Source organism: Somniosus microcephalus, chromosome 28, assembly GCF_052327205.1.
Source record: "Somniosus microcephalus isolate GS21.2 chromosome 28, FLI_Smic_1.0, whole genome shotgun sequence".
NCBI classification, from domain to species: domain Eukaryota; kingdom Metazoa; phylum Chordata; class Chondrichthyes; order Squaliformes; family Somniosidae; genus Somniosus; species Somniosus microcephalus.
Window position 1 is genome coordinate 9,380,782 of NC_141014.1, and position 27,253 is coordinate 9,408,034.

Below are 27,253 nucleotides of genomic sequence, written 5' to 3' on the forward strand. Positions count from 1 at the left end.
GTTGTGTAACTTTAGACAACTTAGTCTCCTGCTTCCGGAGTCCTTATCACTCTCCTGATCTTCCGAACTACTGTCTGTCAATTTCTTTACTTTCTTATACTTTTCCTTAGTAGTTCTGGTAGTGTTGGTTTTCTTTCCCGACCTGCAGACTCTTGCTATGTGTCCCATTTTCCCACATTGCCTGCATACTTTGTCCTTAACCCAGCAGTCCTTCTGATCATGGGTTGTTCTGCCGCAGCGATAGCACTTTTCTGCTCCATACGCCATTTCGTTAGCGCTGTATTCTTATGGTTTCTGTTGTATTTCCGCAGCTCCCCATGCTGCTGCTTCGTCGGATACTGCCACGCTGAAAGCCTGTTCTAGCGTCAGGTCCTTTTCCGAAAGTAGTTGTTTCTGGGTTCCTTCACTCTGGAGCCCACAGACAAACTTATCCCGTAAGGTGTCTGCCAGTCCTACTCCGAACTGGCAGTGCTTCGATAACTTGCGTAGTTCCGTAAGATAGTCAGCATTGCTCTCATCCTTGTGCTGGTTTCTTTTATGGAACTTGAATCTTTCTGCTATCAGCAGCGGTGTAGGGTTTAGGTGTTCCTGTAAGATATTAACAATCTCTTCAAAACTTTTCTCCATTGGTTTAGCTGGGGTAATTAAATTCCGCAATAGGCCGTTCTCACGCCCATCAAATTTAATAATACCGACGCCTTCCTTCCATCGGCCACCTCATTTGCCTTGCAGTACACTTCAGTTCTTTCCACATACATGGTCCAGTCTTCTACCTCATTGTCGAAAGCAGTGATACTGCCACTTTTCAGCATCTTGGGTGATTTAAAATGGCGCCTCCCGCGCTTTTTCTTCTTCACCAATGGATTAAAATGGCGCCTCCCACGCTTTTCCTTCTTCCCCAATGGAATAAAATGGCGCCTCCCGCGCTTTTCCTTCTTCCCCTTGCTGCCACGATGCTCCTAGCGTTCTGCAGGGTAATGGCAGCAACCCGCGGCTTCGGCGCGTCTCACTTTTCTTTCCCCTTGTTTTATTTTCGCTACGCTGCCCGGTTCTTGAGCACCGACCGCGCCCTGTGCGCTCCACCCTCTCTCTCTCTCTTTTCCTCCCGACGACGCTGCACGGCCCCTTTGCAGAGCCGCTCGATCGAGCTCGAGCCCGCCGCAGTCCGGAATGGTCAGCGCACTACCTGCTACCAGCACGATTTGCTGGAACACCTTGAGTGGGGAGCCAAGCCCAGCTCTCCACAGCCTCTCCTGCAACTCTCCGAACTCCGATGGATCCTTGGGCGGTTGCCCGCGGTCGACACCCGTTGCTCTGACTTCGACCTCCAAGAAACTTCTTCGCAGGGAAAGATCCCCGTGAGGTGATGCAGTACTGCAGGTGAGTTCGAACCTGTTCATCGCCAGTGTAGTGTCCGAGTATCAATAATACACGGGCTGCAGGAGAACAATAAAACAGTTATTTACTGAACAGAGGGTACTCTTTTATTTGGACCCAAAAAAAAAACCCAATTCAACTGTAAATAAACAAAAGTTCAACTAAAGCTTAACAAATCAAATTAAAATTTGGTTTTCTGTGTTGATGATGCACTCCAGTCCCCGCGGCGCCCATCGGTCGCGGAAATACTCAAGCGCACCGGCGGACACCGCGTGCTCCATCTCCAGGGCCACCCGGGCGCGAACATGGCCGCGGAAGAGATGCAGGCAATCCGGCTGGACGACCCCCTCGACCGCCCGCTGCCTGGACCAATTGATGGCTCTTTTAGCCAGGCCCAGGAGCAGGCCCACAAGGAGGTCCTCCAACCTGTCCGCTCCCCTCCGCACCGGGTGACCGTAGATCAAGAGCGTGGGACTGAAGTGCAACCAAAAATCGAGGAGCAGCCCCTTCAAGTAGTGAAAGAGGGGCTGCAACCTCTCACAATCCATATAAGCGTGAAACACGGACTCCTCCAGGCCGCAAAAAATGCAGGCGGCCTGGGAGTCCGTGAACCTACTTAAAACCTTATTGCACGGGACCGCTCCGTGCAACACCCTCCAGGCCAAGTCCCCGATGGAACAAGGGAGGACTCCCGCATAGAGAGCCCTCCATTGGGGACCTCCGCTACCGCCGGTCGGCAAAACGCCACGCCAAGGCGTGTCCGGACGGTAGACGAAGATGGCAAAGTGGAGAGTGTGCAGGAGCAGCCCGTACAGGAAACCCCTCCGCGCGGAATGAAAAGGCACGGAGGGTATTTCCTCGAGACGGCTCAAGTTGTGAGGCGCCGGTTCCCGAGGGGAGTTTCGGGGCCGGGCGCCGATGAGGAATTCCGTCCGAACGGGGGTAAGCTCGGACGGGATCGCCCCACGTGCTTGAGCCGCCTCGATACACCTAGTGGAGTCGGGGCCCAGTGCCGCTTTCACCGATTCGATGGTTTCGACCGCGAGCCGGACGTTGGCCCAGGACAGGCGCCGCGCCAGCTCCTCCGGCGCCATCCAGCCCGCTCCTCCGCCATCGAGCAGGTCCCCGACTCTGGTCACCTTGCCAGCCACAGCCCTACCCTCCGCCAGCCGCCCGAACCCGTGTTCGTGGAGGTGCGGATTCCTGAGCAGCGGCTCCCGAAGGAGAGCCGCCGCTCCTGACGGGGGAGAGCTCCGCCTGGAAGCGACGTAGTTCCAAACCCATAGTAGTTCCTGGTAGAAGACAGGCAGCTCCCGCAGGCCGGCACGCCTGCTGCCCACTTTCGCAAACAGGAGCTGCGTGTCGTAATTGAGGCCATGCAGCTGGCGGAAGAAAAACGTCGCCAGCGCACACCATCTCGGAGGATTCTCGACGTACAGGTATCTCTGCAGCGTCTGAAGACGGAAAGTCGCAGCCTGGGTGCGAAGGCACACCAGCGCCTGACCGCCCTCCCTAAGCGGGAGACACAGAACCGCGGCAGAGACCCAGTGCTTCCTTTTGTCCCAGAAGAAGTCGATGAGCTTCTTCTGAATCTTGGTGACAAACGCAGGGGGAGGGATCAAAGTGACCAACCGGTACCACAACATGGCGGCCACCAGCTGGTTTATGACCAGCGCTCGACCCCTGTAGGACAACACTCGGAGCAGTCCTGTCCAGCGTCCTAGGCGAGCGGTGACTTTGGCCTCCAGCTCTTGCCAGTTCGCCGGCCAAGCGTCCTCGGCAGGGCTAAGGTAGACTCCCAAATAGAGGAGGTGCGTGGTGCTCCAGGCGAAAGGCCTGAACTCCTCGGGCAGGGAGTCCACCCGCCACTGACCCACCAGGAGTCCGGAACATTTCTCCCAGTTGATCTTGGCGGAGGATGCGTCCGAGTAAATCTGCTGGCATTCCCGCATCCTCCGCAAGTCAGCGGGATCCGTGACCGTGAGGAGCACGTCATCGGCGTAAGCCGAGAGGACCACCTCCACGCCCGGCCCTTGCAGAGCCAGTCCCGTCAACCTCTTCCGCAAGAGGCGCAGGAAAGGCTCCACGCAAATGGCATATAACTGACCGGACATGGGGCAGCCCTGACGCACCCCCCTCCCGAAGCGAAGGGGCGCCGTCAAGGACCCGTTAACTTTAATCAGACACTCCGCGGCGGCGTACAGAAGTCGGATCCGGGCGACGAAATGCGTCCCGAACCCGAATGCGCGCAGAGTCCCGAAGAGATACTCGTGATCCACCCTGTCGAACGCCTTCTCCTGATCCAGGGAAAGGAAGGCGACCGACAGACCAGCCCTCTGGGAGTGGTGGACCAGGTCCCGGACCAGATGGATGTTATCGTGGATGGTCCGGCCCGGGACCGTGTAGGACTGGTCGGGGTGGATCATGTGGGCCAGCACGGTGCCAAGGCGAGCAGACATGGCCCTGGCAAAGATTTTATAGTCCGTGCTGAGGAGGGAGACCGGGCGCCAGTTCTTAAGGAGGCGGAGATCGCCCTTCTTAGCCAGCAGGACAATGACCGCCCTGCGCCAAGGAGGGGCATCTCCCCGGTCGCCAAACTTTCCCCCAGGACCCGCGCGTAGTCGCCCCCCCAAGACGTCCCAGAACGCCCTGTGGAACTCCACGGTCAGCCCGTCCAGCCCCGGGGACTTTCCCCGAGAGAGCTGGTGGAGGGCGCCGGTCAGCTCCGCCAGACTTAGCGGAGCGTCCAATTTTTCGGCGCCCTCCGGGCCAACCTTCGTCAGGTCCTCCCACAAAACTCTGCGCGCATCCTCGCTGGACGGATCCGGAGAGAACAGAGCCCCGTAATAGGCGCGGGTCTCCGCGCTGATTCCCTCCGGATCCGAGACCAGAGATCCGTCGTCGGCCAGCAGCCCCAAGAGCTGCTTACGGACCCCCCGTCTTTTTTCCAGCAAGTAGAAGAAGCGGGAGCCGCGGTCCAGGTCCCGCAGGAGCTGGATCCGCGACCTCACGGACGCGCCTCGGGACCCGACGAGCTGCAGGTCCTTCAGCGCGCCCTTCTTCTCTTCGTACACCTTCCGCAGGGCCGGGTCCTCGATGACCTGACCGAGATGGGACTCCAGGTCGAGCACCTCCTTCTCCAACCGCCCGACCCGGGCCTCCCGCCTCTTGGTCGACCCCTTCGCGTACTCCTGACAGAAGAGACGGATGTGAGCCTTGCCCACATCCCACCATAGCCTCAAGGAGGGGAAGCCCCCCTGCTTCCTTCTCCAGTCGGCCCAGAATCAACGAAACGAATCCCGGAACCGTGCATCCTCCAGCAGCAGGTTGTTAAAATGCCAGTACACGGACTCCCCCTGCGCGTGCAGCGGAGCGAGCTCCGCCCACACCAGGTGGTGGTCCGTGCACGGCACCGGCCGCATGGAAGCTGCCGGAACGCAGGAGACGTACGCCCGGGAAATGTAGAGGCGGTCGATTCTGAACCTTCCTCCCCCAGACCTCACGCTAGTGAAGGCGCTGGAGTCGGGGTGGAGATTTCGCCAGACGTCCACCAAGTCGAAGGACCCAACCAGGTCCCTCAACTTCTCCATCGCCGCCGGGCTTCGCGGGGGACCCGAACGGTCCCTCGCCTCGAGGGTGCAGTTAAAATCCCCCCCGAGGATGACGCACCCGCCCACGTCGATGGAGCCCAAGAGAGCGGACACTTCTTCGAAGAAGCGCACTTGCTGCGCACTGGTCTGAGGGGCGTACACGTTCACTAGATGGAGCGGCACGCCCCCCAGGCGAACAGTGACCTGGAGCAAGCGGCCCGGCACGTGCTCCTTGACCCCCAAGATCTCCGGCTGAAAATGCGGGGCCAGCAAGATAGCCACCCCGCTGGAATTGTTGGAGAGGTGACTCATGCTGACCCCTCCTTGCCACTCCAGGAGCCACGTGGCTTCGTCTCCCGGAACGGTGTGGGTTTCTTGCAGGAAGCACACCGCATACTTCCCGTCCCGAAGGACCGAGAAGTTATTGAATCTGCGGCGCGCCTCCCTGCTGCCGTTGATGTTGAGGCTGGCTATGGTTATCTTCATGTCAGAAGCATAGTGCAACCTCTACCTACACCTAACGGGGGGAGGAAGCGCAGCCGCTGGTCAGCCGCCACTTCCTCAGCAGCCCAGTGAGAAACGTTGTGAGCCGACGCAGCTCGAGCGGGTTCACACCCTCGTCCGCGCCCATGATCTTAACGGCGGCGCGGACGGAATCGATGAGCAGCGCCAGCTCCGACCACCTGTCAAGGGCCAGCCGGACCTTATTGCGCTGACCCAGGCACGTGGCCATAAAATCCCGGAGTTCCCTTACGGAAGTGAGGGGAGACTCGGCAAGGGGCACGAGGTCATCCATCGCCACGTCGGCGCTGGAGTCCGAATCGTCCTCCGTGCCCATCACCGAGTCCCCATCCTCCTCCAGGGGGTCGTCACCAGCGGCCAACCCGTCCGCCGCGCAGTGCGAAGCGAACGACTCGGCCGCGCCAGCCAGCCCCGCCTCCGCCCGGATCCCACCCCCAGGATCGGCGGCAGAGGATTTCTCCCTGGGCTCCTCTAGGGGTGCCGGGCCAGAAGACGGCGGCGGTTCAGAGCTCCCCTCCGCCTCAGACGCCGGAACGACCGGAGAAACCGGGGAGAGAACAATTTCCAGCTCCTCCAGTACGTCCGGCACCAGAGACGCAGCCAGGGGGCCATCCTCCTCCCCGCCACCAACCTCCGACCCAGCGGACGGGGGGTTTTGAATTAAAAGCTCTACCAGGACGAGCATCCCCTGGGAGACGTCCGGGTCGCATTGGGCGAGCTCATTATCCTCGAGCTCGCCCGACCCAGCCCCCAGGCTGCCCGACCCGGCGAGGGGTAACGGCACCGATAAAAGGTCAATTTCAATTACTGCCGCGGGTTGTTCCGCAAACCCCCCCACGGGCAGGGTCTCATCCCCATCCCCGGGAGGCACGTGCTGGACAGACACATCTGCCTCAGCCTCCCGAGGGACAGGCGACCCCTGCCGATCGCTGGTGATGACGACAGCGCTCGGGGGGGGGGGCGCAGTACCCACGGCGGGCGACGACTCCCCCTGCTCGGAGGGACCTTCCTCCTCCCGGTCCTCCTCCTCATCCAGGGGGTCGCGCCTTCTTTTTAGCACGGAGGGAGCGAGGGAGACCTCCATGTCTGCAAAGGCCTCCTCCTCGACTCCCTCCGGCGGAGCAGGTTTGTCGGGTTCCTCGGGCCCGAGCCCGGCCGCAGGTATTGGCATTACCGCTGCGGTGGTTGCGACCACAGGCTCGGGCACGAGGCCCCTCCCGCTCACATCTGCCCTGATCAACTCCGCGAGGAGCGCGGGTGTAAGGGGCTCAAGGGGCAAGGGCTCGCCATCCACGGGGGGACCCGCCCTAAGGTGCTTCTTTTTTCCCCGCACCTTCTTTCCGGCCGGACACGCTCCCTCCCCCCCGCCGGAGGCCTTGGTGGCATCGGCCCCCGACGTCAACCGCGCATCAGACGTACTTGACGCGCGGGCAGATCCGGGGGGAAGGGCGGCGGCGGCGGCGCCAGCCTCGGCCGCACGAGATGATCCGGCGGCCTTGGAGGCAGGGCAGTTCCTCCTGATGTGCCCCACCTCCCTGCAGGCATGGCACCTCACACCGTCCGACGTCCAAAAGGCGCGGTAGGCGGTCCCCTTGTGGAGGACGACGAACGCCCCGTCAGTGTCCTCCTCCCGCGCCAGCTGGATAAACGGCTGGCGCCGGAAGGAGAAGACGTGGCGAAGGCTGGCCTCCCGGAAGCCGAGCGGGATGGGTGTGATCCCCGACCTCACCTCCCCAAGTTGTCGCAAATGGGGAAGGAGGAGCTCACCAGGAACATAGGGCGGGACGTTGGAAATAATGATCCTCTGCGCGGTGGCCTCGAGAGGATCCACCGGCAGGAAGGTCCCGCCCACGGTGAGCCCCTTGGCGACAGCCAGGGACACCGCCCGCTCCGACCCCAGGAAGAACACAGCCTTCCCATACATTTTTGAGGCCGCGACGATGGCTGAGGGGCCGACAACCCCAGCCATGGCCTTGACGCGGGCCTCGATGGTCATAGTGGGGTGAGTGTAGCTCTTCACCCCAAGCTTTTTTGTTATTAATCGAAAAGGTGACGGGGCAGCAGGAACAGCAGGAGCAGCTGTGGCTGTGGCTACCACTCTCGCATAGGTCCCGGCTGGCCCCGCCACCGGCGAAGACGCAGTCGCCATTCTGGGGTGCTTTTTTTAAGGGCTACACTCACCCCAAGTCACAGGCCTGAAGGTGTTAATGGCCTCGGTGTATATATATATTTTTTGTCCTCTATTGAGCAGAGGGAGCTGATTAAAATGAGGACACACCTCTCTCCTTATTGATTTAAATTGGGAGAGGGGCCCTCTCCCCTCTGCTCAATTGGCAATTAATAAAATAGATGAAACTAAGGTGCCTTAGAAAGACAGGCAGAGAGAGACAAAGAGAGAGAGAGAGGTGGGGGGGTGGGAAGGAGGGAGGCCGCAAAGGGCAGTGTTGCCACTCAGGATGGTGGGTGGGTGTTCGCAGGGTTGCACTCTCCGATGGAAAAAGTCTTTGGTGGTGGTGGTCTTCTGGCAGGGGGAGAAGACGTCTTCACCTGGAAAAGCTGGAGAAGCCCAGGCTCAGTCCTGCAACAGGTCTTAACGATGTAATTAAATTAAATTAAGGACTTCACCTTGGGCAGCTCCAAGCTCTCCCAGGGCAGGCAATAGAAGGGATGCTAATTAGTGGTGTGTGTGGCCTAGCTTTTAACAAGAGCCACACACACACACACACTACACCCCTTGATGATCCGGCCTTGCTTCTTCTTTTCTCCCCCCACCTAAAATACAAAGTCTTGGGAGAGTGCCCCAAATAACACCCACCTGTAGATGTTCCGGATGAAGTTTTCTTCCCTCCTTTCAAGCAGTTGGTTTCTCTCCCCTCTCTCCCTCTCCTGAAGTGGAGGCCAATTTGGGGAGGCAGTGATAGAAAAGGCCTCTCCCCTGGTTGATGTTGATGTAGGCCTCCTTTCTCCTTCTCCTCCTCTGTCCTCTCTCTCCAGGCACCTCAGTTGATGTAATGATGGTGGAGTTGGTGGTGGTGGTGGTCCAACGTTCTCCTCCTCTTCCTGGTCAGGGGACCACCACTTTAATCCACTCTCCAAAGTCTGGCTGCTCCCTCTGCTCGTGCTTGCAGCTGCACAGCCAACAATGCTGTGCAAACTGAACAGAGGGTAACTTAAGACTGAAGTACAGAAGCCTGCTATGGCTTTATATACAGGGGTGGTCACTGCCGGTACTGCAGTATAGAATCAGTTCTTCTCTTAAAGGTACATACACAACACATTCCAGATCACAACAACTCGCTGCGTAAAAAAATTCTCCATAACTCACCTCTGGTTCTTTACCAATTATCATAAATCGGTGTCCTCTGGTTACTGATTCTCCTTATTTATTCTATCAAAACTCTTCATGATTTTCAACATCTCTAATAATCTCTGCTCTTAAAACCTTCTCTGCTTTAAGGCGAACCATCCCAGTTTCTCCAGCCTCTCCGCATAACTGAAGTCCCTCAGCCCTGGTACCATTCTTGTCAGAACACCAAAAACAACAAAAGTGTTTCACTTACACAAACACACGATATAAAACAGTCGGTTGAAACATAGTCCCTAACAAGGCTGTTTTCCATGGAGTCTCGGACTTGGCCTGAGCTCCAATGGCTTCAGACTGATTACTGACTGGGAGAAGGCCAGTTCACAATCCTTTGAAGATATAACAGAAGAAAAGGCATCAAAAACATATCTCTCACAACGACATTACGTGATCAGCCATTCACAGGATTCAAAATGCTGTTTTACCACACAAACATAATCAACCATGTCCGTCAAAGCGTCCCCAGGATCTTTGAACCGCTGCTGTTCTGTCGTGACCTTTCTTCACTTTCTCTATTTTATTGAACCGACTTGGCCAGTGGTCCTCTGAATGTTCCTCTCTTCTTCTGTACAGGAACAAGAAAGACTGAGGTCCATCCAGTTCACCTTCTACCATCCCGGTAGATAATGGAGTTGTTGACTAATCACAGCCATCAATCTCTGCTCTACAACAGACCCAGACACGAGGTGAGGAAAACCCCCAGTGGTGGAGAGCTTTGGGAACCACAGGTCCAAAGTCACCTGTTCCTCCCGAGCACTCACCACACGTCACGTCGCAAATTACTCGTACGCTGTAACTCTGTTTAATGTGGAACTGGGAGTTTGTTGGCAAAAGAGGGCGAGGACATCTGTTGGAAGAGCACGGAACTGCAACACATCCACACTTCTGCAAAGGTCGCTGCAATTTCTTTTTCTTTATTTTCTTTATTTTAATTTACAAAATTGTTACTAAAAATATAATCCATATCTACAGGGTATAAACAAGAAGCAGTCAATGTACAATAAACTATTGTGGAGTAAAGATCTTTTAATCAGGAAATGTCTGATTGTTCAGCATTTGGAGCAGGTTTTCACCTCTTGCTGAATTGGAAAAGTTCAGATTGATTTAAACCACTGACTGATTAAAATGCAAATCTTAACGATTAAGATGGAATAAAAAGCCAGTATCAGTAACGGTGACCATGAAGATATTGGATTATTGTAAAAACCCAACTGGTTCACTAATGTCCTTCAGGGAAGGAAATCTGCCGTCCTTACCCGGTCTGGCCTATATGTGACTCCAGACCCACAGCAATGTGGTTGAATCATAGAATGGTTACAGTATGTAAGGAGGTCATTCGGCCCGTCGAGCCCATGCCGGCTCCCTGCAACAGCACTTCAGCTACCCCACTCCCCCGCCCTTTCCCCGTAGCCCTGCAAATGTTTTTCCTTCAGGTACTTATCCAACTCCCTTTTGAAAGCCATGATTGAATCTGCCTCCACCACCCTATCAGGCAGTGTATTCCAGATCATAACCACTCGCTGCGTAAAATAGTTTTTCTCATGTTGCCTTTGGTTCTTCTGCCAATCACCTTAAATCTGTGTCCTCTGGTTCTCGACCCTTCTGCCAATGGGAACAGTTTCTCTCTATCTACTCTGTCTAGACCCCTCATGATTTTGAACACCTCTATCAAATCTCCTCTCAACCTTCTCTGCTCTAAGGAGAACAACCCCAGCTTCTCCAGTCTATGCACGTAACTGAAGTCTCTCGTCCCTGGAACCATTCTCGTAAATCTTTCCTGTACCCTCTCTAAGGCCTTCACATCCTTCTTAAAGTGCGGTGCCCAGAACTGGACACAATACTCCAGTTGAGGCTGAAGCAGTGTTTTATAAAGGTTCATTATCATTTCCACACTTTTGTACCACCACACAGTCCTTGTGGAGATGTTGTCCTGACACCCTCCATTGTGTTGTGTGGCACTACCACTGTGCTAATTGGGATAGATTCAGAACTGATTTAGCAGCTCAAAACTGGGCATCCATGAGGTGCTGTAGGCCATCAGCAGCAGCAGAATTATATTCCACCACAATCTGTAACCTCATGGCCCGGCAAATCCCTCACTCTACCATTACCATCAAGCCAGGGACCAACCCTCGTTCAATGAGGAGGGTAAAAGAGCATGCCAGGAGTAGCACCAGGCGTACCTAAAAGTGAGGTGCCAACCTGGGGAAGCTGCAACACAGGACTACAAGCATGCTAAACAGCGGAAGCAGCATGCTATAGACAGGGCTAAGTGATCCCACAATCAACGGATCAGATCAAAGCTCTGCAGTCCTGCCACATCACGAATGGTGGTGGACAATTAAACAACTAACGGGAGGAGGAGGCTCCATGAATATCCCCATCCTCAAAGATGGCGGAGCCCAGCACATGAGTGCAAAAGACAAGACTGAAGCATTTGCAACCATGATTCACCTCGGCCTCCTCCTGAGGTCCCCACCATCACAGAAGCCAGTCTTCAGCCAATTCGATTCACTCCACGTGATATCAAGAAACCGCTCAGCGCACTGGATACAGCAAAGGCTATGGGCCCAGACAACATCCCGGCTATCATGCTGAAGACTTGTGCTCCAGAACTAGCAGTGCCTCTAGCCAAGCTGTTCCAGTACAGCTACAACACTGGCATCTACCTGACAATGTGGAAAACTGCCCAGGTATGTCCTGTCCACAAAAAAAGCAGGACAAATCCAATCTGGCCAATCCAGCACTAAGTGGCTAATAGTGACCATCTGTTGGTGTGGAGTACCCAGATTTGATGTGAGAAGCAGGCACCCCCTCTCACTGATATCTGTAAGTAAATACCTGGGGGGAGAAATTCAGTATCGCCCCATTTGGGGCGCAATTATCGGCCGGGCGCAAAGATTAGCGCCTGGCACTAATTATCGCCTCCGGCTGCAAACCTGGCTTTTATTGCCCTTGGAGGTGATTGGAGCGTTAAATCAGGCGCTACACACCTCTCTTAAGGCGCAAAGGCCGAGGAGCGAGGCGCTACCTCAGAGCGCTGGCAAAGCTCATGTGATGTCAGTCAGCAATGGAACACAGACACAATGGTGCCGGCCAGTTCTTAAAGGCGAGGGTTGATCTTGCTCTCCATCCGCATCCTGCTCATTGCAGCCTTGAATCTCGGCCTGGAGAGACCTATACATCAAATCTGCTGGAAAGAACAATGGAGAGGCCCAGGGAAAGAGCTCAGAGTGCAGCCCCCACAGTCTCTTCTAAATCGATACAAGGAAGGGCAAATCAAAATGAACCTGCAAAGTGCTGCTCAGTACCCAAAACTCCTTCACACAGCGTTGAATCTCTCCAGAAGTCTCTCTCTCTCTCAGAATGCGTGGTGCAAAAATGTCACCAACAAAAAAAGGCAGGAAGCGGTCGCCTTTAAATAGCGCTCCCCCAGTCCCTTCCTGACTGCAAAACGCTCCCCTCAACCTGTCGTTGCTAGCGGCAGGCGGTAAGGCAGGGGGCGACACTCAATATCTGGTCCGGGGCGCTACCGGGGCGTTGCACACTTGACTGACGTCACAATCTGCCGGCGCAGGAGATCATGGCGGTAGCGTTTAGCGCCGCCGCAAAATATCTAGTTAATTTCCTGAGCGTTGTTAAAACACTCTTTACATGAAGCACTTTCATATTCTGAGTATGATATTGTATAATTCAGATGGGGGGTCCATGATTACTAATCGATTTGTAAAGGGCTCCTTCAACCAAAAACGTTTGAGACCCACTGCTGTAAAAGATGCAAAAATATTACTTTTGTCAGTTGGTTTCTCTCCCCCAAGGTGTTTAGAAGGTGTAAGAATAAAGTACGGAGCAACGACAAGCTCAGCACAGGGTGACCCTGATTGAAAACCATTTAACCGTTTAAAGGCGGGGGTAAACCTCAGTCATTTAGTGAGAAGCGATGGTGAATCTTTCCTTGGTCTGTATGGGGTTCACATGTGAGTTGTGGGTCCCCATTGCTTGGACCTACTCTGGGGAGCTGAGCTGTTGGTTCAGCTTGTGTTCAACTTTTATTTTATTTTCTCTCCATTCCTCGACTTTGGGCAGGATTACAGCATTTGATGCTTCAAATGTCCAAGTGAAAAGCAGCTAATTGTCGATGCTGGAAATTTGAAACCTAGAACCCTGCAGCACAGAAGAGGCCATGCGGCCTGTCACGCCTGTGAATGAGCTGTCCAATTAATCCCACTCCCCAGCGTTTTCCCTATAACTCTGCAGATTTTTCCTCTTCAAGTACATGTCCAATTGCCCTTTGAAAGTTACAATGGAATCTGATTCCACCACACTTTCAGCAAGTGCGTTCCAGATCATAACAACCCTCTGTGTGAAGAATTGTCTCCCCATTTCCCCTCTAGTTCTTATCTCTGACCTCTGGTTATTGACCCACTTGCCAGAGGAAACAGTTTCTTCCTACTTGCTCTATCAAAACCCCCGATAATTTTGAATACCTCCATTAGATCTCCCTGAACCTTCTCTGCTCTAAGGAGAACAAGCCCAGCTTCTCCAATCTCTCCACATAACTGAAGTCCCTCATCCCTGGTATCATCCTGGTAAATCTCTCTGCACCCTCTCCAGGGCCTTGACATCCTTCCTAAAGTGTGGTGCCCAGAACTGGACACAATACTCCAGCTGAGGCCTAACCAGTAAAGGTTTAGCATAACTATCTTGTTTTTGTATTCCATGCCTCTATTTACAAAGCAAAGTATCCCATACGCTTTCTTAACTGCCTTATCAACTTGCCCCGCCACCTTCAAGGATTTGGGAATATGCACCCCCAGGTCCCTCTGCTCTTGCACCCCCTCAAAATAGTCCCATTTAGATTATACTGCCTCTCCATGCTGTTTCTCCCAAAGTGCATCACTTCACACTTATCCACATTTCATCTGCCATGTGTCTGCGATTTCACCAGTCTGTCTGTGTCCTCCTGAAACCTGCTGCTATCTTGTTCACTATTTACTACGTTGCTAAGTTTTGGATCACCCGCAAACTTCAAAATTGCACTCCCTACGCCCAAGTCCAGGTCATTTATATATAACAAGAACTGCTGCAAGCCTCACACCCACATCTCACAGCTTGCACACACTGCCAGCTGTTCAACCATGACAGGATCATCAGCCAAACACATTGCACAACACTCAGCTGGGGCTCAGTGGGCGGCACTCTCGCCTCTGAGTCAGAAGGTTGTGGGTCCCACTCCAGAGGCTAGAGCACAAAAATCTAGGCTGACGCTCCGAGATGCTAACTTTCAGAGGAGATGTTAAATCGAGGCCCCGTCTGCCCTCTCAGGTGGCTGTAGTCCTATGGCACTATTTTGAAAAAGTGTAGGTGAGTTATCCCCAGTGTCCTAGTCAATATTTATCCCTCAATCAACATCAATAAAACAGATTACCTGGTTATTATCACATTGCTGTTTGTGTGAGCTTGCTGTGCACAAATTGGCTGCCGCGTTTCCTACATTAAACAGTGAGTACAGTTCAAAAGTTCTTCATTGGCTGTAAAGTGCTTTGGGACGTATATAAATGTAAGTCTTTCCTTCTTTCACTCACTGACACATTTCCTTCTCTCTCGCGGGATAAGGTGATGGACAACCAGAGGCAGCAGGAGTTAAACGGAGGGAGACAGGTGCGCCTCCATATTCTAACCCCCGTGGAGGAGACACTACTGTAATATATGTGGGTAGAACAAATGAAGGATAGCACAGGTACCAGCTCGCTGGAGGGAGAGGTCGCACACGGCAATGCTCCCTTTAAGCTGCGCGGCATTTGAATGGGCCGCTCAGCCCATTAAAGGGGCTGTGCAGTCCAAAAAAATGATGGGGAACATTGGCGCATGGGTTCCACTGCGGAGGACGCAGATGAGCACTTCGATGGGTCAGCCTATGGAAAGTCGCTGATGGGTATATACAACAAAACGTTTGGTGCATTTGCAGGCTGGCCAGAAAGACTGCCATCCATGTCAAGGAGTATGGAGGAGCCCGGCACCAACTTTTCACATGGCTTTGCACAGAGCTTGGAGCCCATCCTCTCCAGCATGGACGTGGTGGTTAACTCCATTCGCACACTTGTGGACCCAACATGATGCAGCGTTTGATGGCCGATCTCACGGCTTCCATTGCAGCACGAGCAGCAGCCGCCCAATGCCGGAGTGCTGCGCTGGAAGCTCAGACTGCTGCCATCATGGCTGTGAATTACAGTGTCCAAAGGAGCTTGCAGGGTGTCACAGCAATCCAGCAATCTGTCCTCCAACAGACCGAGCTTGAGCACAGAGCTTGGAGACACTGTAGGGGGTGGCGTGTGCCCAGTCAGCTCTGCCCCTGACTGTCTCTGAGCGGTTCGAATCGCTCCCACTCCCCTGGGTTCTAGACACCGGACTTAGGTACAGGCGGCGATACAGAAAATCGAATAGACAAGTGGTTTGGTGCAAGAAAACTGCAATTTTTATTAAAGACACAATAAAACACAATCTTATTGAGAATTACTGATATAATTACAGGCATATAAAATTACACTTATTTGGGAATGGGGAACACACGGCACATCGAGGGAACAAACACATTAAAACTCCCCTTATCCTTATCCCACCCCCAATATCTAACTAGATTAAGCTACGAGGGGCCAGGAATTCATGCTCACCAATTCGAAACCTGTTGGTATAACTGGTTGTGGGTTTTGAGGTTCACTCTTGTTGGCCTTTGGGGTTCGTCATCGTCACATGGTCACAGGGCGCGGCGATGGAGTTGTTTGTGCGAAGCACCCTCCTTTTCCTCCGCTAACGTCTTCGTTGAGTACTTTGTCGCGATGGGTCTTCTTCTTCTTCGGGCGGTTCGGTTGCCGAAGGTTTTGTTGTGGTTGGGGCTCGGTTGGCGGTTTTTACCGTTAGACAGATTTTTCTACCCAAGCTTCAACCGCCAACTTATTCTTAATTGACCTTGCTATCCATGCTTCGAACGCCAACTTATTCATCAAACGCCAGCTTATAACTAGGCCGTTTCTCTCGATTTCACTGTCCATGCATCAAACGCCAGCTTATAACTAGGCCGTTTGTCTCGATTTCACTGTCCATGCATCAAACGCCAGCTTATAACTAGGCCATTTGTCCCCCAACGCGTCTTTCCGCTCCCTTCTCTGCCTTTACTGCTTTTACCGTTTGTCTCGTCTCGTCTTGTCTCATCTCGTCTCGTCTGTTCATGGCCCCGTATGTCCTGTGCGTTTTCGATTCGGGTCTCGTTCTCCTCATGCGTTTGACCCCCGGTGTGGTAATGGGCGTCCTTGGTGTCGAGCGGCGCGGGGAGGGAGAAGAGAGCCCGCAACGAGGCACGAAGCAAGAGCGAGAGGCAGGAGGCAAAGGCCAAGAAAGCGAGAGCTACTGGTGGGCCTCCAATTATACCAGGTTCTTCACCCCTTATCTGCGCGCCAAATCAGGTCAGTCCTTTGTCTAACTTTTGGCGGGCTTGTTTAAAATGATTACAGCCATTTACTTCAACGACTTCTGGGGTGGTTGTCTCCTGGTATAATGACTCCGATGTCCTGGCTGTTTGTTATTTATGAAATTTAATTGTCCTCATCCTGGTTTGCTGGCTACTGTGAGCTGTTACCGATTATATATGCAGAAACCTAATGGCCTCGATTAGGCCCATTCTGACTTGATCTGTTCCAAGGTGAATTAATGCATATTCTGTGTTTACTTAGCTGTCTGGCTCCACAAAGTCTTTTCACAGATTCCTGCATTTTAGGTTTCGTTTCAGGTTTTCAAAAGTGCCTGCCTTTTTTTGCAGGGTCTTGCTTTTAAAATCCTGTACTTTTGGTCACGAGGTTGCAGAAGCCATTTTGGGTAACCTTTTTAACAACTTGTCCATACAGGGTCCCTTTATCCATAACTTTTGGGGAATGTGGGGATTTTGAGAACCCTACACCCCTACATTGAAGTATAAACCATTGATGTATATCACAAAAAGCAAGGGGCCTCGTACTGAGTCCTGTGGAACCCCACTGGAAACAGCCTTCCAATCATAAAAACGCCTTTGCTTCCTGCCACTGAGTCAGTTTTGGATCCAACTTGCCACTTTCCCTTGGATCCCATGGGCTTTTACTTTTCTGACTAGTCTGCCATGTGGAACCTTGTCAAAAGCCTTGCTAAAATCCATGTAGACTACATCAAACACACTACCCTCATCAACCCTCCTCAAAAAATTCAATCAAGTTAGTCAGACATGACCTTCCCTTAACAAATCCATGCTGACTGTCCTTGCTTAATCTGTGCCTTTCTGAATGACGATTATTACTGTCTCTCAGAACTTTTTCTGATAATTTGCCCACCACCGAGGTTAAGCTGACTGGCCTATAATTACTCGGTCTATCCCTTTCTCCTTTTTTAAACAACGGTACCACGTTAGCAGTCCTCCAGTCCTCTGGCATCACACCTGTAGCCAGAGAGGATTGGAAAATGATGGTCAGAGCCTCCGCTATTTCCTCCCTTGATTCTCTCAACAGCCTGGGATACATTTCATCCAGGCCTGGCGATTTATCTACTTTCAAAGATGCTAAACCCCTTAATATTTCCTCTCTCACTATGTTTATCTCATCTTATATTTCACACTCCTCCTCCTTAACTACAATTTCTGCATCGTCCCTCTCTTCTGTGAAGACAGATGCAAAGTATTCATTAAGAACCATGCCCACGCCTTCCGCTTCCACACACAAGTTACCCTTTTGGTCTCTAATAGGCTCTACTCTTTCCTTAGTTATCCTCTTCCTCTTTATGTATTTATAAAACATCTTTGGGTTTTCCTTGATTTTACTTACCAATATTTTTACATTACCTCCCTTTGCTTTCCTAATTTCCTTTTTAATTTCACCCCTGCACTTTCTATACTCCGCAATATTTACATCTCAGCTTAGCAAAATTGGTCTTTCCCCAATTCAGAACTTCTACTTTGTCCTTTTCCATAACTATCCGAACTAAATTATGATCACTGCCACCAAAATGCTCTCCCACTGATACCCTTTCCACCTGCCGAGCTCCATTCTCTAAAACCAAGTCCAGAACCGCGCCCTCTCTTGTTGGGCTTGCTCCGTACTGGCTAAAAAAGTTCTCCTGAATGCATTTTAAGAATTCTGCTCTCATAGCTTTCACACTAATTTTATCCCAGTTAATATTAGGGAAGTTGAAATCCCTGACTATTACTGCCCTATTGTTTTTGCATTTCTCAGAAATGTGCCTACATATTTGCTCTTCTATCTCCCTCTGACTGTTCGGAGGACTATAGGACACTCCCAGCAGTGTGATTGCCCCTTTTCTGCTTTTCAGTTCAACCCACATGGCCTCATTTGATGATCCTTGAGGATATCATCCCTCCTCACAGCTGTAATTGTTTCTTTAATCAATATTGCGACCCCCCTCCTTTTTTATCCCCCTCTCTATCTTGTCTGAAAACCCTGTAACTAGGAATGTTGAGCTGCCATTCCTGCCCTTCTTTCAGCCATGTCTCAGTAATAGCTATAATATCAGACTCCCACATGTCTATCTGTGCCCTCAGCTCATCTGCTTTATTCCCTAGACTCCTTGCATTGAAGTATATACTATTTAGCACTGCCAAACTCCCTTGTTGTCTATTTTCTAGCCTTTGTTTCCTCTGTCTTCCAAACACACTTACTAATTTACTGCGTTCCATTTCCAGCTTTGCTTCTCTCCCTTCTGAATCCACTCTCCGGTCCCCATCCCCCTGCTAAGCTAGTTTAAACCCTCCCCAACAGCACTAACAAACCTCCCCGTGAGGATATTGGTCCCGGCCCTGTTGAGGTGGAACCCGTCCAGCTTGTACAGGTCCCACCTCCCCCAGAACTGGTCCCAATGCCTTAGGAATCTAAAGCCCTCCCTTCTGCACCATCTCTCCAGGCACGCATTCATCTGCTCTATCCTCCTATTTCTGTACTCACTAGCGCGTGGCACCAGGAGTAACCTGGAGATTACTACCTTTGAGGTCCTGCTTATTAATCTCTTTCCTAGCTCCCTAGGGATGAGGGACCTCAACCCTCTTTCTACCTATGTCATTGGTACCGATATGGACCATGACCTCTGGCTGTTCACCCTCCCCCCTCAATGTCAGGCGCTCCACTTCCTGGTGGGGCGGTAACCAAGACGCGGTGCCGGGCTGCACGATGGCGGCCAGGTCTACGCCACGGCCTCCCACGGAGAGCCGACCTGCAGGATGGCCAAAAAAATGAAAATGGCGGCACGGGTCAGGTCCGCACCTCCCCTTTATATAGCGCCCCGCGAAAGGAGGTCGGCCAGTTCACGCCCCGCGAGGCTGGCATTGACACCACCCGTGGTGGCCTCGCGGGGCGCAGCCAAATTTGTAAGGGGTCGCGGCGCATGGCGATGATATCATCGCCGGAGGTGCGGTGGCCTGGGGCGCTACCGGCGGGGGCGGAGCGCTATCAGGTAGCGCTTCAGCAATGCCCCGCCAAATTTCGCGGGAGGCGCATTTTTCTGACCCCCCCACCCCCCGGGCGATAACCGTTTTACGCCCAATTAGCGCCCCCTGGAGGTGGCAATGACAGGCGCATGGGAGCCGAACATCACAAATTTCGGTGAGATGGGCGTGCCCGCTTCTCACACCAGTTCTGGGCACTCACTCCGCAGCAACAGACGGCCACTATTAGCCAGTGAGCGCCGGACAATTTTTAAAGCCATCAGCAGGCTGGCCAAGGTGAGCGAGGGTACGGGCTCGTACGTACGTGCTGGGATGCTGCTGGAAGCACGACTTGCCGCCACCCTGTCCCACCCGGCGCGTTGTGTAACAGCTGCACTGCGGGATTGTACGTGTTTGCGTGAACACGTTTCAGGCACGTGTTCGAAGGGCCTCGCAGGCGCTCTGACCACCAGGGAGAGGAATCGTCTCGACCGGCAGGGAATGCTCGTTGTCATGTCAGTAAGAGCTTTGAGGGCCTCTGAGAGGAGGTGGGCTCAGCCGTTGAGAATAATTTGCAAGAACTGAATCCGTGTCGGTTTTATAAAGGGGAGCAGGCTTGAAATGACCTGATTCTGTGATCACTGAGACTCCTGGACAGTTTCAGGAGTCAGGCTGACTTTTGGTGCCATTGACATAGTGGATAAGACATACCAACCATCACGCCACAGGTTTACTTCTTCCCCCAGCACTAGTCCTGGTTGAGAAGGCAGGCACGCGACCTGCTCACAAACCCCTGTCACTGGAGCCGGGCGGAAACAGATTATGTGGTTCATTCGCCAGCTGCTGCAGCCTCCACACACAGGAGAAAGGATCTCGCTCGAAACAAGAACTCAGCACGTGCACAAAGTACAGACCCCGGACCCACAACCGCATGCACCGTGTGCGGGCGAAATGTTTCAGGTCACAAAGCCCCGGCGCGCGCCCCCCTCCCCCCCAGTAATACAGGAAACTCTTTTTTATCCGGCACCGACGGGACCGGCGTGGTGCCGGTTGATCACAAAGTCCGGAATACAGAGAGGTATACTTACCACGGTACAAGAGCCTTATACACGGCCACAGGTGCAGGAGCCGCGGTTACACGGCCATAGATCCAGGAACCCCAGTTACACGGCAACAGATCCAGGAACCCCGGTTACACAGCCACTGATCCAGGAACCCCGGTTACACGGCCACAGATCCAGGAACCCCGGTTACACGGCCACAGATCCAGGAACCCCGGTTACACGGCCATAGATCCAGGAACCCCGGTTACACGGCCACAGATCCAGGAACCCCGGTTACACGGCCACAGATCCAGGAACCCCGGTTACACAGCCACAGATCAAGGAACCCCGGTTACACGGCCATTAATATATAGTAAAACTTACCTGAACCTACTCCTGAATTTTGCCGGTTAAGAGAGATTTCCGGATATTTTTTAGGTGCCGGTTAAAAGAGAGTTTCCTGTAATACCCCGGGCCCACGCCACCCCTCCCCCCACTCTGAGTCGTCACAACTCAGCGGTCCCTGGCCTCAAACCGAATAAATTCAGCCGGAGACGAAATGAGCCCGGGGCCCAGCCGCTGGCAGGAGGCGACCCGGCATGGTATGAGTAACTCAGGGGGGTCCGCTTTCCTTGCCCATGTTTGACCTGATACCATGAGACTTCATGGGGTCCGGAGTCAATGTTGAGGACTCCCAGGGCCACTCCTTCCCGACTGTATACCACCGTGCTGCCAAAACTAGTGGGTCGGTCCTGCCGGTGGGACAGGACACACCCAGGGATGGTAATAAAGGAATCTGGGACGTTGGCTGAAAGGAATGATTCTGTGAGTATGACTATTGCTCGAGTAGCCTGTGGGACAGCTCTCCCAATTTTAGCACAAGTTCTCAGTTGTCAGTGAGGAGGACTTTGCAGGGTCGACTGGGCTGGGTGTGCCTTTGTCGTGTCTGAATTCGATGCCTAGGTTGATGCTGTGTGGTCTGCCAGTTTTATTCTTATTATGCTTTTTTTGTAGTGGTTTAATAGGCCATTTAAGAGTCAACCACATTGCTGTGGAGTTACATAAAGGCCAGACCAGGTAAGGATGGCAAGTTTGCTTCCCGAAAGGACATTAGTGAACCAGTTGGGTTTTTACAACAATCCGATATCTTCATGGTCACCATTACTGATACCGGCTTTTTATTCCATCTTAATCGTTAAGATTTGCATTTTAATCAGTCGGTGGTTTAAATCAATCTGAACTTTTCCAATTCAGCAAGAGGTGAACACCTGCTCCAAATGCTGAACAATCAGACATTTCCTGATTAAAAGCCTCTCATTTTTACTTTGCAATAGTTTATTGTACATTGACTGTTTCCTGTTTATACCCTGAAGATTTGGAATATCTTTTTAATAACAATTTTGTCAATAAGGAAAATATGTTTTCCAAAGAAATTGCAGCGAGCTTTGCAGTAGCGCGGATGTGTTGCAGTTCCAGGCTCTTCCAACAGCTGTCCTCACCCTCCTTTGCCAACAAACTCCCAGTTCCACATTAACCAGAGTTAGTGTACGAGTAATTTGCGACGTGACGTGTGGTGAGTGTAAAATGCTCAGGAGGAACAGGTAACTTTGGACCTATGGTTCCCAAAGCTCTCCACCACTGAATGGCGGAGCAGGCTCGAGGGGCCGTATGGCCTACCCCTGCTCCTAATTATTATGTTCGTTTGTTCTTAACAAGCTGAGCAAGGCATAACTTAGAGTCCAAATTTCCCAGAGTTTTAATCCCAAACAAACAAAGAGTTGCTTCATGTTGCAGATTTACTTAATACAGTCAACCCAACAGGTCAGAGTTCAATGGGCCTTCGAGCACTAACTCCTGACAAGTTGGACAGTGTGTCAAAGGTCAGAACAACAACCTCTTGATCCATGTCTAGGAAGGACGATTTGGAGATAATTTTTGAAAGCCCTGTTGCTGTTCCCCAACAGCCCAAAGCTCATGGATCGTGGAAAAGCATTCTGAAACCTGTGAGATGAAAAGGAAAGAAAGAGAGACTTGCATTTCTATAGCGCCTTTCACAACCAGCGGACGCCTCAAAGCACGTTACAGCCAATGAAGTACTTTTTGAAGTGCAGTCACTGTTGTAATGTAGGAAAGCAGACTGGCGATTGTCCAGTGAGGGAAAACCATCGATTCTCAGATAAACTCACGTTGTGATGATGTCGGAGTGGATCTCCCACTCTTGCAGTGGCTGAGAGACCAGTCTGGGCATTGTTCACCAGGACTACAGGTTGCATAGATTGTGGATTAAGCAGCAGTGTGTGTTATGACTAAAGGACCATGATTGGATCGCACACTGTTTACATTGTATCATAGAATAGAATCAAAGAAAAATTACGACACAGCAGGAGGCCATTCGGCCCATCGTGTCCGTGCCGGTGGGAAAAGAGCTATCCAGCCTAAACCCACCTTCCAGCACTCGGTCCGTAGCCCTGTAGGTTATAACTCTTCAATTGCACATCCAAGTGCTTTTTAAATGTGATGAGGGTCTCTGCCTCTACCACCCTTTCGGGCAGTGAGTTCCAGACCCCCACCACCCTCTTGGTGAAATATTTTTTCCTCATCTCCCCTCTAATCATTCTACCAATTACTTTAAATCTATGCCCCCTGGTTCTTGACCCCTCTGCTAAGGGAACTAGGTCCTTCCTATCCACTCTATCTCGGCATCTCATAATTTTATACACCTCAATCAAGTCTCCCCTCAGCCACCTCTGTTCCAAGGAAAACAACCCCAGCCTATCCAATCATAGCTAAAGTATTCCAGTCCTGGCAACATCCTCCTAAATCTCCTTTGCACCCTCTCTAGTGCAATCACATCCTTCCTGTAATGTGGTGACCAGAACTGCATGCAGTACTCTAGCTGTGGCCTAACTAGTGTTTTATACAGTTCAAGCATAACTTCCCAGCTCTTAAATTCTATGCCTCAGCTATTAAAAGAAAGCATTCTGTATGCCTTTTTAACTACTTTATCGACTTGTCCTGCTACCTTTAAGGACCTGTGGACGTACACTCCAAGGTCCCTCTGTTCCTCCACACCTCTCAATATCCTCCCATGAATTGTGTATTCCCTTGCCTTGTTGCCCCTCCCCAAATGCATTACCTCACACTTTTCCAGATTGAATTCCATTTGCCACTTTTCTGCCCTACTGGCCAGCTCATCGATATATTCCTGCAGTCTGAAGCTTTCCTCCTCACTGTCAACCACACAGCCAATTTTTGAATCATCTGCAAATTTCTTTATCATGCCCCCTACATTTAACTCTTAATCATTAATATATACCACATAAAGTAAGGGACCGAGTACTGAGCCCTGTGGAACCCCACTGGAAACAGCCTTCCAAATCAAATCAAAATCAAATCAAATCAACTTTTATTGTCATTGTTAGTGCACAAGTGCAGTACAACGAAATGTAGGCTTGCGGCTCCCGAGAGTGTACGTTTAGGTTAAGACATTTAAACATTCAACATACATTTGGCTTGTAATACATTAACATAAACATAACCATAATAAAGTGCATTGGCAGATGTGCAGGCTTTAGAGTTTATTTGTGGAGTTCAGTAGGATGACAGCCCTGGGAAAGAAGCTGCTCCTAAATCTGGTCGTACGGGTGCGAATGCATCTGTAGCATCTCCCAGATGGCAGGAGGGCGAACAGACTGTGGCTGGGGTGGGTAGGGTCTTTGATGATGGACCGTGACCTCCGTAAACAGCGTTTCTGGTATATGTGCTCTATGGTCGGTAGCCGGGTGCCGGTAATGCGTTGGGCAGTTTTGACTACCCGCTGCAGGGCTTTCCGGTCATTGTAGCTACAGCTGCCATACCATACTGTGATACAGGTTGTCAGGATGCTCTCTATTGCGCAGCGGTAAAAGTTAGAGAGGATCAGGGGTGACAGGTTACATCCCTTCAGCCTCCTTAGGAAATATAAGCGCTGCTGGGCCTTCTTCACCAGAGAGGAGGTATTGAGGGACCAGGAGAGGTCTTCCATGATGTGGACTCCGAGGAACTTAAAGCTGTCCACCCTTTCCACCACAGCCCCATTGATGTGGATGGGGGTGTGACTTCTGCCTTTAGACTTCCCGAAGTCCACAATGATTTCTTTGGTTTTCTTGATGTTAAGGGCCAGGTTGTTATCGGCGCACCACTTCACGAGATGCTGGACCTCCTCCCTGCAGGCTGACTCATCGTTGTTGGTGATCTGGCCTACTACCGTGGTATCATCCGCAAACTTGATGATGGTGTTGGAACCATGAACAGCCACACAGTCGTGGGTGAAGAGGGAGTAGAAGAGGGGGCTCAGCACACATCCTTGTGGGGCCCCCGTGTTCAGGGTCGGGGGGGGGGGAGGTGTGGTTACCTAATTTGACAGACTGGGGTCTGTTTGTTAGGAAGTCCAGTCGCAGGCAGCAATGTGACCCATCCATCGGAGCTGATTGAGCGTGGTCAAAGCTTCGATGCTGGGGAAGTCCAGTCGCAAAAACTCCCCTCAACCGTCACCCTCTGCTTCCTGCCACTGAGCCAATTTTGGATCCACTTTGCCACTTTCCCTTGGATCCCATGGGCCTTTACTTTTTTGATCAGCCTGCCATGTGGGACCTTGTCAAAAGCCTTGCTAAAATCCATGTAGACTACATCGGTTTATCTCTTCCTCCCTTTTTAAACAATCTTCTTCTTAGGCAGTCCCTCGGAACCGAGGATGACTTGCTTCCACATTAAAAATGAGTTCTCAGGTGACTGATGAGTCCAATGCGGGACAGTCTCTGTCACAGGTGGGGCAGACGGTGGTTGAAGGGGCGGGTGGGTGGGGTGCTTAGGTTGACGTGCGCTCCTTGCGCTGCCTGCGCTTGGCTTCTGCTTGCTCCCGGCAAAGAGACTCGAGGTGTTCGGCGCTTTCCCGGATGCTTCTCCTCCACTTTGTACGGTCTTGGGCCAGGGATTCCCAGGTGTCGGTGGGGATGTTACACTTTTTCAAGGAGGCTTTGAGGGTGTCCTTGAAGCGTTTCCTCTGCCCACCTGGGGCTCTCTTGCCGTGCCGGAGCTCCGAGTAGAGCGCTTGTTTTGGGAGTCTCATATCGGGCATGCGGACAATGTGACCCATCCATCGGAGCTGATTGAGCGTGGTCAAAGCTTTGATGCTGGGGATGTTGGCCTGAGCAAAAACACTGATATTGGTGCGCCTATCCTGCCAATGGATTTGCAGGATCTTGCGGAGGCAGCGTTGGTGGTACCTCTCCCGTGCTTTGAGGTGCCTGCTGTACATGGTCCATGTCTCTGAGGCATACAGCAGGGTGGGGTATCACTGCTGCTCTGTAGACCATGAGCTTAGTGCAGGGTTTGAGCTCCTGGTCTTCAAACACTCTCTTCCTCAGGCGGCCGAAGGCTGCACTGGCACATTGAAGGCGGTGTTGGACTTCGTCGTCGACGTCTGCCCTTGTTGGCAGTAGGCTCCTGAGGTATGGAAAGTGGTCCACGTTGTCCAAGGCCTTGTCGTGGATTTTGATAATCGGGGGGCAGTACTGTGTGGCAGGGGCAGGTTGGTAGAGGACCTTTGTCTTACGGATGTTTAGTATAAGGCCCATGCTCTCGTACGCTTCGGTGAAGGTGTTGACGATGGTTTGGAGTTGGACCTCCGAGTGACCGCAGACGCAAGCGTCGTCTGCATACTGTAATTCGATGACAGAGGATGGGACGACCTTGGATCTGGACTGGAGGTGACGGAGGTTGAACAGTTTCCCATTTGTTCTGTAAATTAGCTCCACTCCAGTGGGGAGCTTACTGAGAGTGAGATGAAGCATTGCAGCAAGGAAGATTGAGAAGAGCGTCGGTGCGATGACACAGCCTTGCTTGACCCCGGTTCGTACGTGAATTGGGTCTGTGGTGGAACCGTTAGTCAGGATCACGGCTTGCATGTCGTCGTGAAGCAGGCGGAGGATGGTGACAAACCTTTGAGGGCAGCCGAATTTGAGGAGGACACTCCATAATCCCTCACGGTTGACAGTGTCGAAGGCCTTTGTGAGATCAAAGAAGGCCATGTACAGCGGTTGGTGCTGTTCCCTGCATTTCTCTTGTAATTGATGCGCGAAGATCATGTTCATTGTGCCCTAGTGGGCGTAATCCACATTGCGAGTCTGGGAGGAGCTCTTCGGCCACTGGGAGAAGGCGATTGAGGAGCCCTGTGGCAGACAGCAGGGAAACTCCTCTGTAATTACCGCAGTCGGACTTGTCACCTTTCTTGAAGATGGTCACAATTACGGCTCTCCTCCTTCCGGATAAATGAGTTCATGAATTCGCGCCAGTAGTGCTTCTCCGCTATGCTTTAGTGCCTCGGCAGTGATTCCATCTGCTCCTGAGGCCTTGTTGTTCTTCAGTTGTCCGATGGCCTTTTCAACCTCATGGGGTTGTGCTGAGATGCTGGCGGGTAGCATGCTGCGGGATGCAGTTGGGGGAACTTTTTAAACAATGGTATCACGTTAGCAGTTCTCCAATCCTCCTGGCACCACTGGTGCAGCCAGAGGGGATTGGAACCACTTGATTGGCACCCCATCTACCACCTAAAAGATTTCCTCCTTCTGATGACCGAGAAGACTGAGTTTGTCCAGTCAACTAACCTCTAACCTTTACCCCAAACCCAACGTTGCCAATAACCATTATGACTTCAGCAATGCCGCACAGCACGGCCATTAAATAGAAAATTTCAGCGGTAATGGGCCATGGCGCTAGTTACTCAGGCAATACTCTGCTTTTTGTTTGTGTTCCCCCAGAGGGGAAGGGAGACGGAGCAGGGGAAACCAACCTTTGGTCTCCCTCTAGAGGGAGCCCCCACCATCTCCCCGGGCCAAAAATTGTTTTGCGGACAAGCCGCACATAACAG